The following is a 14,256-nucleotide window of genomic DNA, read 5'->3' on the forward strand; positions in this document are numbered from 1 at the left end:
TATATCTATATCTATAAATATATCTATATATATATATATATAAATGTATAATACATAATAAAATATAAACAAATGTGTTACATCTTGCCAAGTTTTACAGCAATATATATTCATATATTTTCTTTTAATAGTTTATAAATTCATTTTTACATAGATAAATTGGTTTAGATATAAAATTTATGTAAATATATTTATATAGATATAAAATTATTAAAAAGAAACAAACTTATTGATGTAACGTTATAAAATTTATTCGTGTAGATGTAATATTACTAAAAGAATAAATTTAAATATTTTTTCACTTATACGAAACATTTCATGTAGAGTTATAAACATATGTATTTATGATAACAGAATATTTTCTCTCTCCAAATATCTCATACTTATTCTATTTTTATCTATTAACATGATGTTTTATGGTATAGAATTTCTCATAAGTAAAAGTTTCTTTCTTAAAATAAATAAGCAAAAAAATAAAAAATAAAATAAAATAAAATAAACAACTGTATCGCTATAAAACTTTTGCTGTAGTTTATTTATTTATTTTTTTTAAATTGTATAAAGTTTTAAAAAAATGTTTCTTAAAGAAAAACGTCAAAAGTAGATAAGTGAGAAGTAAATTGAATTAAGTAGAATTTGCTCAACCCTTTAGCAGTTTCTATATTTGTTCAAATTAACTCATCAGAAATGTATACGAATCTTTTGTATAAGCAGAAAACGACTGTTTGACTTGAATGCTATTGTAAATCGAATTTTCTTTCTGAATAATTCAATAGTTTCTGTTGTGAAGAACAAAGTGGATTCGTACTTTACAGCACATGTAAGCTTACATATTTCAAATGTTCAAAAATTTTTCCATAAATACATAAATATTGTCTATCACTTATCGAATCAGCAATGGGGGAAAAAGTCTTTAATAAATATATTTAAAATATTTAAAGTAATAGTCCTTTTTCTCAAAATGCTTTTGTGTGCAGAGTCCTTACAAGTATCTTGGGGACTCCATGGGTCTGCAGTGAAGTTTCAGAAACAGTTCTAAATAAGACAATAGCATTGATTAAAGGGAAAACAGCGCTTGCTTTGCTTGTATTGTAATGCCTATTATGGGATTTTTCCCTGGTCGTAGAGAAGAGATCGTTATTGGTTTCTATTCCTTTAAATTAATGTTAGTTTTACTAATAAAAAATTCCTTAAAACTGCATTTTATTGATGAAGAAACATTCTACAGTTTCATTTATTCAAACAAGGGAAAAAATGGNTATTCCTTTAAATTAATGTTAGTTTTACTAATAAAAAATTCCTTAAAACTGCATTTTATTGATGAAGAAACATTCTACAGTTTCATTTATTCAAACAAGGGAAAAAATGGCAAAGTTGTACCCTTTACCTTGGACTCCATACAAGCTCTCAATGGCTGATTGTTATGTAAACTGACCAATTAATTAAACTCATTAATTTCCTATGTGATATTATTTTATTCCATGTAGATAATAAACTTTAGATTTATATTTAAAACTATAATGTTATTTAAATGTTTTTTTACATTACAGAAAATCAACAAACTAAATGGTTAACATATGTAAGGAACAGATTGTGGTATCAAAAAATTGTAAGTAATTACATTTTCTTCTTTGAATATGGGCTAAATCATGGTAGAAAACAAACTAATTTTCAATCAAGTTAAAATATTGTGTACAGGTTATTTAAATTAAAATGTAAGAAAGAAATGGGAAAAATATAATAAACTGTGTTTTAAAGCAGAACCAGATTAACAAATCTTGATGAAAAACTATACACGGTGAAATTATTTGTTTCATCATTCTACAGTCTAGTGTGCATTTCTGTATCCCAATCATTGAGCTTTATTTAAAACACCATTCTATTTCTTTAATTTTTGCAAGTTTCAATGAGCATGACAGCAATGTAGAAACACTTGCTAGTGAGCAATATAGACTTCAAATATTCACCACAATTAATGTTATATGTCAAATCAGTCAGAAACTAACTTTTACTTTTACTGAATTTGAGTGGTATAACAAGTATATACTTATAATGATTGTAAAATACACTTCATGCAAATGTTGAAATAAATAAAATATTAACACTTCAGTGTTGTGGCGTTAGGAATCACGACTTTTTGTATTTTAGATGCATTCGCTAGCACTTTCAATAGCTTATAGCTAACATCTTCAGGCAAAAAATTGAATAATTGAATACAATTATTTTCGAATGTTCAGATTTTGAACAAACTTTTGAAATTATCTTATGCACGTGGATGGAATTCAGAGAAAGCTGATTTTAAAATTGAAAGATGTTCGAATTTTATAGAAATGTGCTGCAAATGTAATATCCCCAAAAATACTTAAAAAGCAATAAAAATAGTCGTATTTGATTGTGCTATAAATGAGAAAGTAAAATCATAATTTAAATTGTTTGAATAATGTTATCCACAGTTGAAGGATTTCTAAGTTCTGTGTATTGCTTGGTGTTACAGCAGATATATAGAGGCTCTCCCATATGAATACTTCTTTTTAATCGTTGCACCGCTTAAGTAATTTAGTTTGTGCCCAAAGCGGTAGATAATTTTGGTCAAGTGTCTTTTTAGCTAAGTCCGTTGCTGGCCTATTGTTTCTAATATCCTCATAATGTACCAGGATGCGGGATCGTAGCATTCTGATAGTAGCCCCTATGTAGATAATTTCCTCACTGACAATGCAATTTTGTAGACTGATTTTTCATTTAACATAAGAGTATCTCTATCATTGCATAAACTTTTCTTTGCATTGTTTGTGGGGCTATAGGAAAAGTAAAGACATGTTATTTTTAGCAGTATAGGGCCCAAAAACAGTAGCAGAGGTTGTACTATCTTTAATTCTTCTTTGTTACAGAAGAAAGACCGTGGAAACAATTTGTTTTTCGACATGGTTATGGAAAAAAGAAATCTGCAAGGAGAATAACATGCATTGTGCACTGCCCTATTAATAAGTTGTAATTCAGTACACCATAGAAACAACAGGGTGCCACATATCCCTGCAACTGCTTTCCATCTCACACTTTGTAAATTCTGCTATTTCATCTCTCATTCAGAGGGCACTTTTTCTTCCATCCACCGAAACATTAATAGACAAGGAATTACAACTTATTAGGTGAGGTTGGGGTGAGACTGCTGGTCCCTGCCTCGGCTAGGTCCTGAGGGTTGACAAAGATGCTGGTGGCCTCTGATGTCTGAAAAATCACATAATCCAGGTTTCACATCTGCAAAGAAATATTCTTTCGTCACAAGCACTATACACAAGCTGCACTACTCACTGAGTGGTCATCCCACTGCCATTCCTCAATGTTTTCTTGTGCACAGGAACATCGAAATAGAGCCCATCAGGCAGTAGATGTTGGTCCAAGGGTACACCAATCATTTGGAGTTGGAGACCCTGGCAACCGGGGTCAGGGTAGATGGTCAAGATGTCCCCCGATAAACTGCCAGAATTCTGCCTATGTTGTTTGCAACTGGACTGGGACAAGAACCTTGTCCTGTACAGTACATGTGGGTGCAAGCATAACTCTGTATGCTCCTGTCCGTGAGGAGTGACTTGATGGACTTCTTCAGCCTGCGGTTTCTACGCTCTGTTTTGAGTGTGGGCCTCGTGATCATCGATGCCGATGAATCTGCATGGAGGGGGAAAAATGCCACTTTTCGATAGCCTTTTCAATAACGCTCGTTCATTTCTTTCAGTTAACATACAGCACAGTTTCATCCTGTTTATCTCCTGGTGCCTTGCTGGCTGTGATTAATGGTCTTATCTTCTGAGAAGCCCATTGTCATACAATCACAATATTGGGGTGCGCTGTTAGAAATGATGATTGAACCAGGAGCGATGTACCAGAACATGTGGCTCCATAGAACACGCCTGCACTTGTTGTCCACCTGAAAGAATACTACAAAATATAACACACAAGTTCTAAAATGCACTTGTTATTGTTTTTTTGTAAGTTTCGATGGAAAGTTTTCCAACAGCTGTCATTACTTCACACAAAACGTCCAGTAATAGTAAAAATTTAAAGGAAATAATGTTTTGCTACTACTTACATGCCAATGTGCAATCTGAAGAGTAGAAGTGTAAGGTCTCTGAACCTTTTAAAGGTACTATGCTGCTTATCCTGTGGGGGTAGGACAGAGAGGCTTCGATGCTCAGATGCCCCTGTCTGCTCAAAGCTGGATTACGGATGCATTGTGTACGGCTTTGCGTGAAAATCTACTCTTCAGATGCTGGATCCAATCCATCATCAAGCATTGTGTTTGTGCAATGGTGCTTTTCAAACTTTTCCTGTTCAAGGTTTGTACACTGATGCTTATGAGCCTCCACTATTTCTCAGGAGAAACCAGTTGTCTAGTTTTTGTTATATTAAGCAGAAATCTCAGAATAAATCTTTAGTTGATTGTACAGTACCCCTCTGTGGGTTCCTGTCTGTGGTGAGGGGACTTCCCAGAGATGGTTTAATAACTCCTCTTTACCATCCCTGGGATCTGAATGCCTACCCACGTGTTTGCCGTGTGTGGTGTCTTGTATGCCGGAAGGGGGGATACTGGTAGTTGAGGGGCAACATAACGTCCCCAACACACTGGCTTTGGCCCCTGCTTTGGATAAATGGGAGGCTCAAATCAGGCTCTATTTGAGTCAATTGGCTGGTCGTTGAGTCATTCCTGACCTCGGCTTGGAGTCAACTGATCGGTAAAGACTGGGCAGATACGTCAGAGATGTGCTCTTTTCGATTGCATTATGAGGATATAGCTCCTGGGAAACCCTGGTGTGACATTCTATGGGAGTCTTCCATGTGATGGCATCCCCTTGTTGGGGTCAGTTTTCTGTGACCCCCATGGATGGGATGGGATGGTGGTGTCACACGGAACTGAACTTTTTTTAACAAAATTATTTCCAAAAATCAAAAACAACAACAAAGAGCAGAGCAACTATTATCAGACAAAGGAAACCTTTCCAGCGAGAGTGCATACTTGATAACACATGTTACAGGAGATAAACCAATGTCCAAATGTTTTCCTTTTCTGATTCAAAAGCTATTTGAATCCACTATTGGGCACTTGAAAAAATACAAAAGTTGAGGTCTGGGGACTTGTTTATAGAAACGGCATTATTTCAACAATCAGCAAGGCTTTTGGCAACAAAAAGTCGTGGAGATATGGGAGTTTTGGTTACACCTAATTGAAGTTTAAACTCATCACATGGTGTGATATCTGAGATTGATCTGATGTGTGAAGATGAATCAGATATTCGGATTTGTCTTTCAGGTCAAGGTGTCACTGCTGTCCGACACATTTCCATTTGTCGAGATGGCAAGTGTGAGATCAGCCAGGACGTAGGTCTTAGTCTACGCCACTTACGGGCACTAGTCGGTAAGACCAGTTCTCTAACTTTAATAGGAGAGCGTTATCAATATTGATCTGAACGGCGAAGTTCAGATGCTCGTCAGGATTCCTTGACACCAGTTAATCGATCTTATTATACGCGGATTAACACGTGTTTGCGATCTGATTCGGAATAAATTGAAGAGACATTTTTATAAAATAAAACAAGAGTAAATTTAATAGTCCAAAAACAAAACGAAATACAAATAATTGATAACAACAAGTAAGCGACAAGCTAGAGACTACGACTTATTCTATGCTAATGCGCGATCGAGAGAGAGAGAGCTCACAAAATCATTCCAAAACATACGACCTGTTTAGTTGTCGTCGTCTTCTTCTCTGTAGGTAAGGGACACCTTGTAGAGAGAGTTCATTTACTTTCGTACGGAAGTACAATACATGCACAAAATATAAAAGTATCACTTCTACGTGTAGACTCGGGACTTAGTCTATGGGACTCCGTTAAGGGCGTTGGCCATCAGGAGGAGAACTGCGTGGAGTTTAGATGCTTCGGATCTGTCGAAGAACTCCCCGAATTCGGCCTAAATTCCCTTATATCTCCTGAATTTCGACCAATCATCGTCCAGTAACTCTTTCGTGAGAACGGACGAAAGGGGGATGAATGAGGGGTAACCATTTCCCGTCTGAGCGAGATTTTTAACCAGATAAGGGAAAGTCAGAGGATGTTCTCTTCTGTGAAAGGAAGTAGCATCTGTTATCTGGTTTTTCCCACGTCTAAAACACCAGTTTTTTCACCAAAAATGAAGTAATATTTTGTGTCGATATTTTACCATTATTAATAAAAATTCACAAATTAGACCCAGGGCCTTTCGGGTCTCACACAAGTTGATACCTACAAAACATCTAATTCTTACTTTCAATAAGCCAATATTGCCATGTGTCATTATAGCAGGATATCTGTAATGTCCAGTTCGATCCTATGTTCCAAACTCGCTGCGCTGCTTCAAATGCCAGCAGTTTGGACGTTATGAAACAGCCTACAGTGAGAAGAGTGTATGTGCACAGTGTGGAATTGAAGGTCACCAGAGTACTGAGTGTACAAATACTCCATGCTGTGTGAATTGCAAAGATGCCCATTCTGCCTACTCCCAGAAATGCCCCGCATGGCAGAGAGAAAGAGATCTGGCATGTAAAAACAGTCAACAACTTATCTTACCCAGAGGCTCTGCACATGGTCACTTCAAGTGCACTTTTGAAACAAAAGACATTTTGGCTGTTCTGAAATCCACCAAGACATGTTGAGTTAAAAAAGATATTTTTGTTTCTCCAAAAGAATCTGTCACTCGCCATGCTAAATGTTTGCTAATTCAATGAAAAGAAACAGAAGAAAAAAAAGAGCATCAAGACGAAAACACCCCTACCTAAAGCAGTAGTGACCAGAAATGTGGGTTCAAAGAAAACAAATAAGAACCCGCTTAACAAACAAAAATTAAAAGCAGCCCTTTCTAAATCTAAAAGATCGGAGATTCAGTCTATGAATGAGTTCTCAGACATTTGTCATGAATAGAATAATATGGAGATGACAAAACCAACCTCACCTCCAAAAGAAAAATCCCCTGTGAAATTAAAGAATGACACCCTTGCAAAGAATGCTGCCTCAAACACATAATGGATTACAAAATAACCCATTGGAACTGTTGTGATTTGCACAACAACTTCTCTGACATTAAAAACTTGACATCATCTATGCTATCTCTCCACTTGGCACTCCAGGTAATTCATCTAAAGCCTGAAGAAAGAATTTCTTTAAATGGATTCAATCTTTGCCGTAATAATGATGATAGTCACAACCACGCCAGTGGAGGTATGGCTATACAAGTCTCAAATTGTATTCCATCCTTATTGGTACAAATAACCACTGAATTTGCAAGCCGTGGCAGTCAGAATTTCTATTGGAGTAACTGTCATAGTTTGTTCTGTATACTTGCCGTCAGATGTCAGAGTCAACGAGGATGAATTGGATGCCTTGGTTGAACAGCTGACGAGTTCATTTCTTTTACTCTGTGATTTCCATGGTCACAATCCAATGTGGACAGTCCTGACATCAACTGTCGAGGCAGAGCCATTGAGAGGTTCGTAGATAATCACCAACTGTATTTATTTAATACTGGAGAAGTGATGTACTTTCATGCCCAAACAAGAACTTTCACTGCCATTGATTTATCATTAGCAACTTTAAACTGTTTTCAGCATTTACATGGAAAGTTGCATCTAATCCACTCTCTAGTGACCACTTTCCAATAATTTTTAAATATTGAGGAGAGAAAGCTGTGAAACGGCCTGTTCACCACTCTGGAAACTTGAAACGGCAGGTTGGCCGCAATCTCCTCTTTGGCTGACATCACTGAGGAAATGGTCAATACTGCTGATATCAATGATGCAGTTGAAGTTGTCACTTCCAGTATTATTCAGGCAGATGAAAAGACAATGGGTAAAACCTCAACCAGATATTCCAATCATCCAAAACCATAGTGGGATCAGAATTGTGAGGCAGCATTTAAAAAACAAAAGAAAGCATGGGGATCTTTAGAAGTTCCCCACTGCTAACAATTTGATTACTTTTCAAAAAGCGAAGGCAAATGTTAGAAGAATAAGAAGGCAAAGCCAAAGGGATTCTTGGAGGAAGTATGTTTTTAGCATAACATCTTTTAGTAGCTCAAAAGCAGTCAGGATAAAATGCATAAAATCAATGGAAAATATGCTTCCTAGTCTCTGTCCATGCTGGAAAATAATGGCACAATAATCAGCAATATACAGGGTATATCTGATTTGTTGTGCAAAACGTTTTCTTCATTATCCAGCAGTATTATGTATTCTAGGAAATTTTAGGTTTATAAAGTCCAAAATGAAAAACAGCATTTAAACTTTCACTTTTCATAAGATGAGGAATATAATGTGCCATTGAGCAGAATCGAATTACATACAGTGATTTCTCGCTTGAGGAGTACCTCTGTGGGACTGGATAAAATCCATTACAGCATGATTAAAAATCTGTCAAATCAATTTCCTTTATAATCTTCTTAACCTGTTTAACTCATTTGCTACATTTGTACCAATTCGAATGCAACTCAGAAATCAGCAACAATATTATTTTTTGTATGAAACTAGCTGCAAGGACCCTCTTCGCTGGGTTTTTATTTGTTCGTACATTTGTATGTAATATATAAAAGACTGTTTTTCTAAGTAATCTAGAATCTAGCTGCAAGGACCCGCTTCGCTGGGCAAAAAGTAACGATAGTGAAGATTAAGATAATTAAATTATAGCCAATCTTACCCATTTTCACAAAATGCAAGAATTAGGTCCCCCATTTCCAGACTAATTAGAGAATTTTTACGTCCAGGTCAAACGAACTATTTTCAATTTGATCAATTTTCTGGAACGTTTACAATCGTTCTATAATCGAACCAATTCGAATGTAAATTTGAATTCGAAAATTTTTAAAATCGAAATAGAAAATCTTCTAAGTGAACCACTTTAAGCCCATATCTCCCGCACCCTTACAGCTATTGAGACGCAACCACCATAGTGCACGAATGGAGACTTGGGGCTACCACCACATACAAACACCATTCATGTGCGATGTGTAGTTTTGGCTGAAAAGTGAAATACAGGGACACACACGTCCATTTATATATATATGGATAGATAGATAGATTTGCGTTTAAGTGGAAATATTTAACATTGAAGAAAATTGCTGGGAAATAATTCCCATTAAATTAAAAATATGACACTTCCGTGTTGCGGCGTTATTGACAGCGATTTGTTAAATTTCAGACATTTGGAGAGTGCTCCTCATTCCATCTTCTCAGATATTAATTGATGAAGAATTACAAATTATCAAAAGAGCAATGCACAATGCCGGATATTCTAACTCCAAATATCGATATCTCTACAACCGGGTCATAAACAAATTATTTCTGAAATTTTTTTTTCTGCAACAAAGAAAGCCTAAAGATAATAAACCCTCCAATACCGTACCTGAGCACCATCTCACTAAAAATAACATGCATATTCAGGAAACATGGTTTCATATTACCTATAATCCCTCAACCATCACTACGAAGAACATTGTGCAACGATAGAGACATTCTCACGTTGAATGAAAAATCGGTGGTTTACAAAATTCTATTAAAACATACAGTATCAGGGGAGGAAATTATCTATATTGGAGCTACCACCAGAATGATACGATCCCGCATCCTCGAACATCAAGAAGACATTAGAAATAATAGACCAGCTACAGAATTAGCGAAAATGGTGCTAGAACAAGATTATCTTCCACTTTGGAACCATGTTAAATTACTTAAGCATTGCAATGATCGTAGGCAAATATTCATATGGGAAAATCTTTATATATCCACTGCTTTGCTGTGTAATGCGCCGACATTGGAAATACCACAGCTATGGATAACTTTATTTAAACAATCCAAGTTATAATTTTGTGTTTTAACTTTATTCCATTACTATGCACGGCACCATCAGTAATCAGTAATCACGTAATTTGGAAAGTCCGTTAAAAGCTGTCAATTCAAAAACAAAGGTATTTGATTTTGCCTGAAGACGACGGTTGTAAACTGTTGAAAGTACTAGCGAGCACGTCTGAAATTTAACAAATCGCTGTCAATAACGCCGCAACACGGAAGTGTTATATTTTTAATTTCTAAACGCTGGCGTGGAGTGAACTACATTTTCATCCCATGAAATAAAAACCCCTCCAAAAAGTGTTTTTCAAGAAAAGTATATACAGTAGAGCGTAGTTTATCCGAATCAATTGGGGACTGGGGTTGTTCGGATAACTTACTTTTCGTATAACCAATTATGTACGAAAAAATACATTAGCCTATCCCATGTTGAAATTTTTCTCCGTTGCGAGTCGCTTTGCGTTGAATTTTCGTCGATGTTAAGCCTAATCTAAAGTTTTTAAAATAATCGTGGCTATTGTATCATTAAAATTATTTCTTTATTTTGTACAAACAAAATAAATATATTGAAAAATATAAAAACAAAAAAATTATACTTTAGAAGTTAATCTAGTATCAAAAATGTTCGATTCAGCATGACAGCATGTTGCATAGAGGAAAAAAATATTAATTTAAAACTTGTTTAATGATTTTTAATGGATTTGATTTGAAAAGCAAACCAATGGATTAGAGAATTTGTAGAAAAAATAACTTATTATTTAAAATGTTTTAACAATTATGCATTAAAAACTATGAATTATGTTTAGGTGAAAATATATATTAAATTGTTAAATAATCTGCATTTCCACTTAGCATATTCTGTTGTAGTATATANAATAATAGTCATTTGAAATATTTCAAAACTTTGTAACTTATATGTAGTGTGTAAGTAGGATCCTAATGTTTATGAAATTTCTCCAAAGCCTACCCTGGAAAAATTATCATAAACAATAACAGATTATCCATTAAATGAAATATTTGTTTCCGTTGTAATCAAATTGTTTTACTTTATTTTTATTTTTCTGTTGTAGATTACTTTTCTGTTTGGAATTACTAAGTTTCGAATTGAATTTTAACCACCTCGGAGAAAAGATTCGCCATCACTGACATACTTGATTATAATTAGGTACTTTAGACACTTTGACTTTCAAATGAAAAATTACGAAAAAGTGAAAAGTGAATAATTAACACAATGCAAACAGTACAGTAGAAGATATCGTAATTTCAAATGATATATATGTATATATATATAGGCAATGCATGATATATTCAGTTATGTTATTACTAATTCGTCGTTATATAATCAGTCAAGTGCATCCATCCTGCGAAAATAATCGTGAGAATAAATATTGTTTATCATTGTAATACCTGATTTAATCATTTAATTTCTTAAAATAAATGAGATTTTTATCGTTCTGAACTAAAATTAGACTATAAAAATAAATGAGTAATAACTAATTCTCATTCATAACCCGGAAAAAACAATAAATTAAACATTGTAAATGATATACTTTGATTATATAAAATAAATTATTACTATACATAAGAATATAAAATTTTTTTTATCATTAAAATGAGTTTGGTCTTTTCAAAATAATTATTTCCTTTTCTTTTCAATATTAATATTAGGAAAAGAATTGACTGTAAAGAAAAAGGAAAAATTCAGTTATAAGAATATAGTTACGAGCCAAGAATATAACAATAGTATGTTGTTATTATGATAAGGGATCAATGTATCAGTAGACCAGGGCTCTCTGGTCCCCCTTATCTTAGTAAATAAATGAATAAATGGAGAAAAAAATCAAATAAGTACAGGAAAAATATTTGAATATGACAAACGCACTTATACACGTGTACTAGTATATACGATATTAAAATTTTGTTTACTTTTCCTGTACAGCACTAGTGGCTGTACGAATGTAGATTTGCACGTTTCTCCCCATTATCAGTTCTAGTTACGCTACTACAAACAAATAATTACTAAAAATTAAAAGTTTAATATGAATACTTTTCACATCGTGGAATTCTTATGAAAGCTATTGCTATTTTGTTGCTTTAAAGCAAACTTTAAATGAAATACATAATTTTACATTAGTTAAATACCTGAACAATCAAGGATTAAAGTAATATTTATAATTCATACATAGTTAATGTTAAATCATCATACATTACTGATTATACATTACAGTATGAATACTGTAATGTATGATCAGTAATGTATGATTTAAAACTAGGTTTTAAATTATCATACATTGAATGCATACATTCTTTACAAAGAAAAGTCTGGAAGCCGGATGACCCACCAATGCTTGCAAAATCATTATATATGATGATTTAAAACTGAGTCTCTATTTTTACTGAATGACATCAGGGGCCATATTCTGATCACTGTCTCTGGTCTCTCGTCTCTCGTAAGCCGGTCGCAGATTGGCTAATCATTTGAATTAGCCAATCTGCGACTGGCTTACGAGAGACCAGAGACAGTGACCAGAATACGGCCCCAGTAATGCACATTATAGTTCCATTGCTTAATTTAGAGCCTGTAACGTCAAAGAGTTGAATTATGCTACTAGATTTACAACAATTACTTACTTAAATTATTCATAACGTTACACAATTTTCACTATGCAAACAAATACTAAAATTTACACAGGAAGAATAAAATATTAAAAATTCAAATACAAATCATAGGACATCATAAATTGCCTGGCAGGTTGCAATACTTTCCAAAATAAATTCTGATCATGCATATCACTCTCTTGAAGTGATTCTACATCTTTTTGTATAAATGTAACAGTGAGAAAGTAACATTGGAGATTTTTTTATAGCTTGATCCCATTTTAAATATCACATAACATAACATATTTAAATGCTGACAATATTGAGAGAAATAACTAGTAAATCCCATAAAAATCTAAGAAAGATACTCTCTCTTTTATCTGAAATTTTTTCATCTATTTCTGTTATTTTTGATATAACTGATTGAACTTGGTTAGATGGGTTTTCTTCTAAAGCTTCTGAAACATAAAATTCATCTTGCTTAGCAGAAATTAGGACCAAAACCGTAAGAGAAAATATTATTTTGTACATTTTGCAAGAATCATGCATTTAAGCTATAACAAAATTATATTACAGTAGAGCATCGATTATTTGACCCCCGATTAACCGTCACATCGGTTAACCGACCGTTCTGGTCTGCAAATTTCAAATGTCCGCTAGTGATGTGGCGCTACAATATTTGGCTATGTCTTGGCTACTTTAATATTATTTTTGTTAAATTTTTGCGTGTTTTAGCTGGCAACACTGGCTTCACCATGAAAGGGAGGCCAGAATTTAAACGAGACTTAATTTTCTAATTATGAGCGGTTGTTTGTTTTGTGAGCAATAAAATAATTTAAAAATAATTTTAAAATTATTTTTAAATTATTTTATTACAACGATACAATAGCAGGGATTATTATTTAAAAAAAATTTCGTTAGGCTTAACATCGATGAAAATTCAACATGTAGTAGGTTAATAGCGATATACTAATTACATGGGATATACTAATATAATAATATACTATACTAATAACATATTTTTTTTATTCTTTTCAGTAATCTGATTTTTTCAGTTATCCAACCAACCCGAGTCCCCAATTGGGTTGGATAATCGATGCTCTACTATAATTATATCAATATTTCATGTACTGTACCTTTCATGTTAGCACTGATGTCTGATGAGACAATCTGCGTGAAGTCCTTTCCTGCATCTTGTACATACTCTAGTCGATGTCCTTTTGTGATTTGGCGTGCTGCACACGACGCAGCGGAATTGCTGCCTGCCAGGCAATTTTCGGAGTCCTGGTGGTCCTCTGGGATCTGGGAGTGTGTGGCATATAGGCACGGTCTCCTCCTTTGATTCTTTTTTCAGGCTCTTGGATGAAGCGTTGGTGGGTTATCCGGCTTCCAGACTTTTCTTTGTAAAGAATATATGCATTCAACATCATCCTGGCCATAATATTGAAAGCCACTTTCCTCCAACATTTCCTGGTCCGCCTTTCATCCAAATACGTGTATAGCATCATATTGTGTGTATCGACCCCACCCATGAACTTGTTATATGAGAAAACTATTTGTTGTTTTACTTTCTCCACCCCGTGTCTCTTAACAATTTGGATGTCGTGTGCCCCTTTGTGGCTGGATAAAAGACATACCGGTTGTGGATTATTCTCATGTTCCCTGAACCCACAGGCCAATATGGGGCCAGACCTGAAATACTTGATCTGGCCTACAGTGAATCTTTCCTTGAAGCCTAGAGGTAATTGTTTTCTGAGCGCTCGCACTGTCCCAGTGCAGTAAGTTTCACGGGAATA

The sequence above is a fragment of the Centruroides sculpturatus genome, unplaced genomic scaffold (assembly GCF_000671375.1).
Source record: "Centruroides sculpturatus isolate CEXI.00-Female unplaced genomic scaffold, Cexi_2.0 scaffold1148, whole genome shotgun sequence".
NCBI lineage: Eukaryota > Metazoa > Arthropoda > Arachnida > Scorpiones > Buthidae > Centruroides > Centruroides sculpturatus.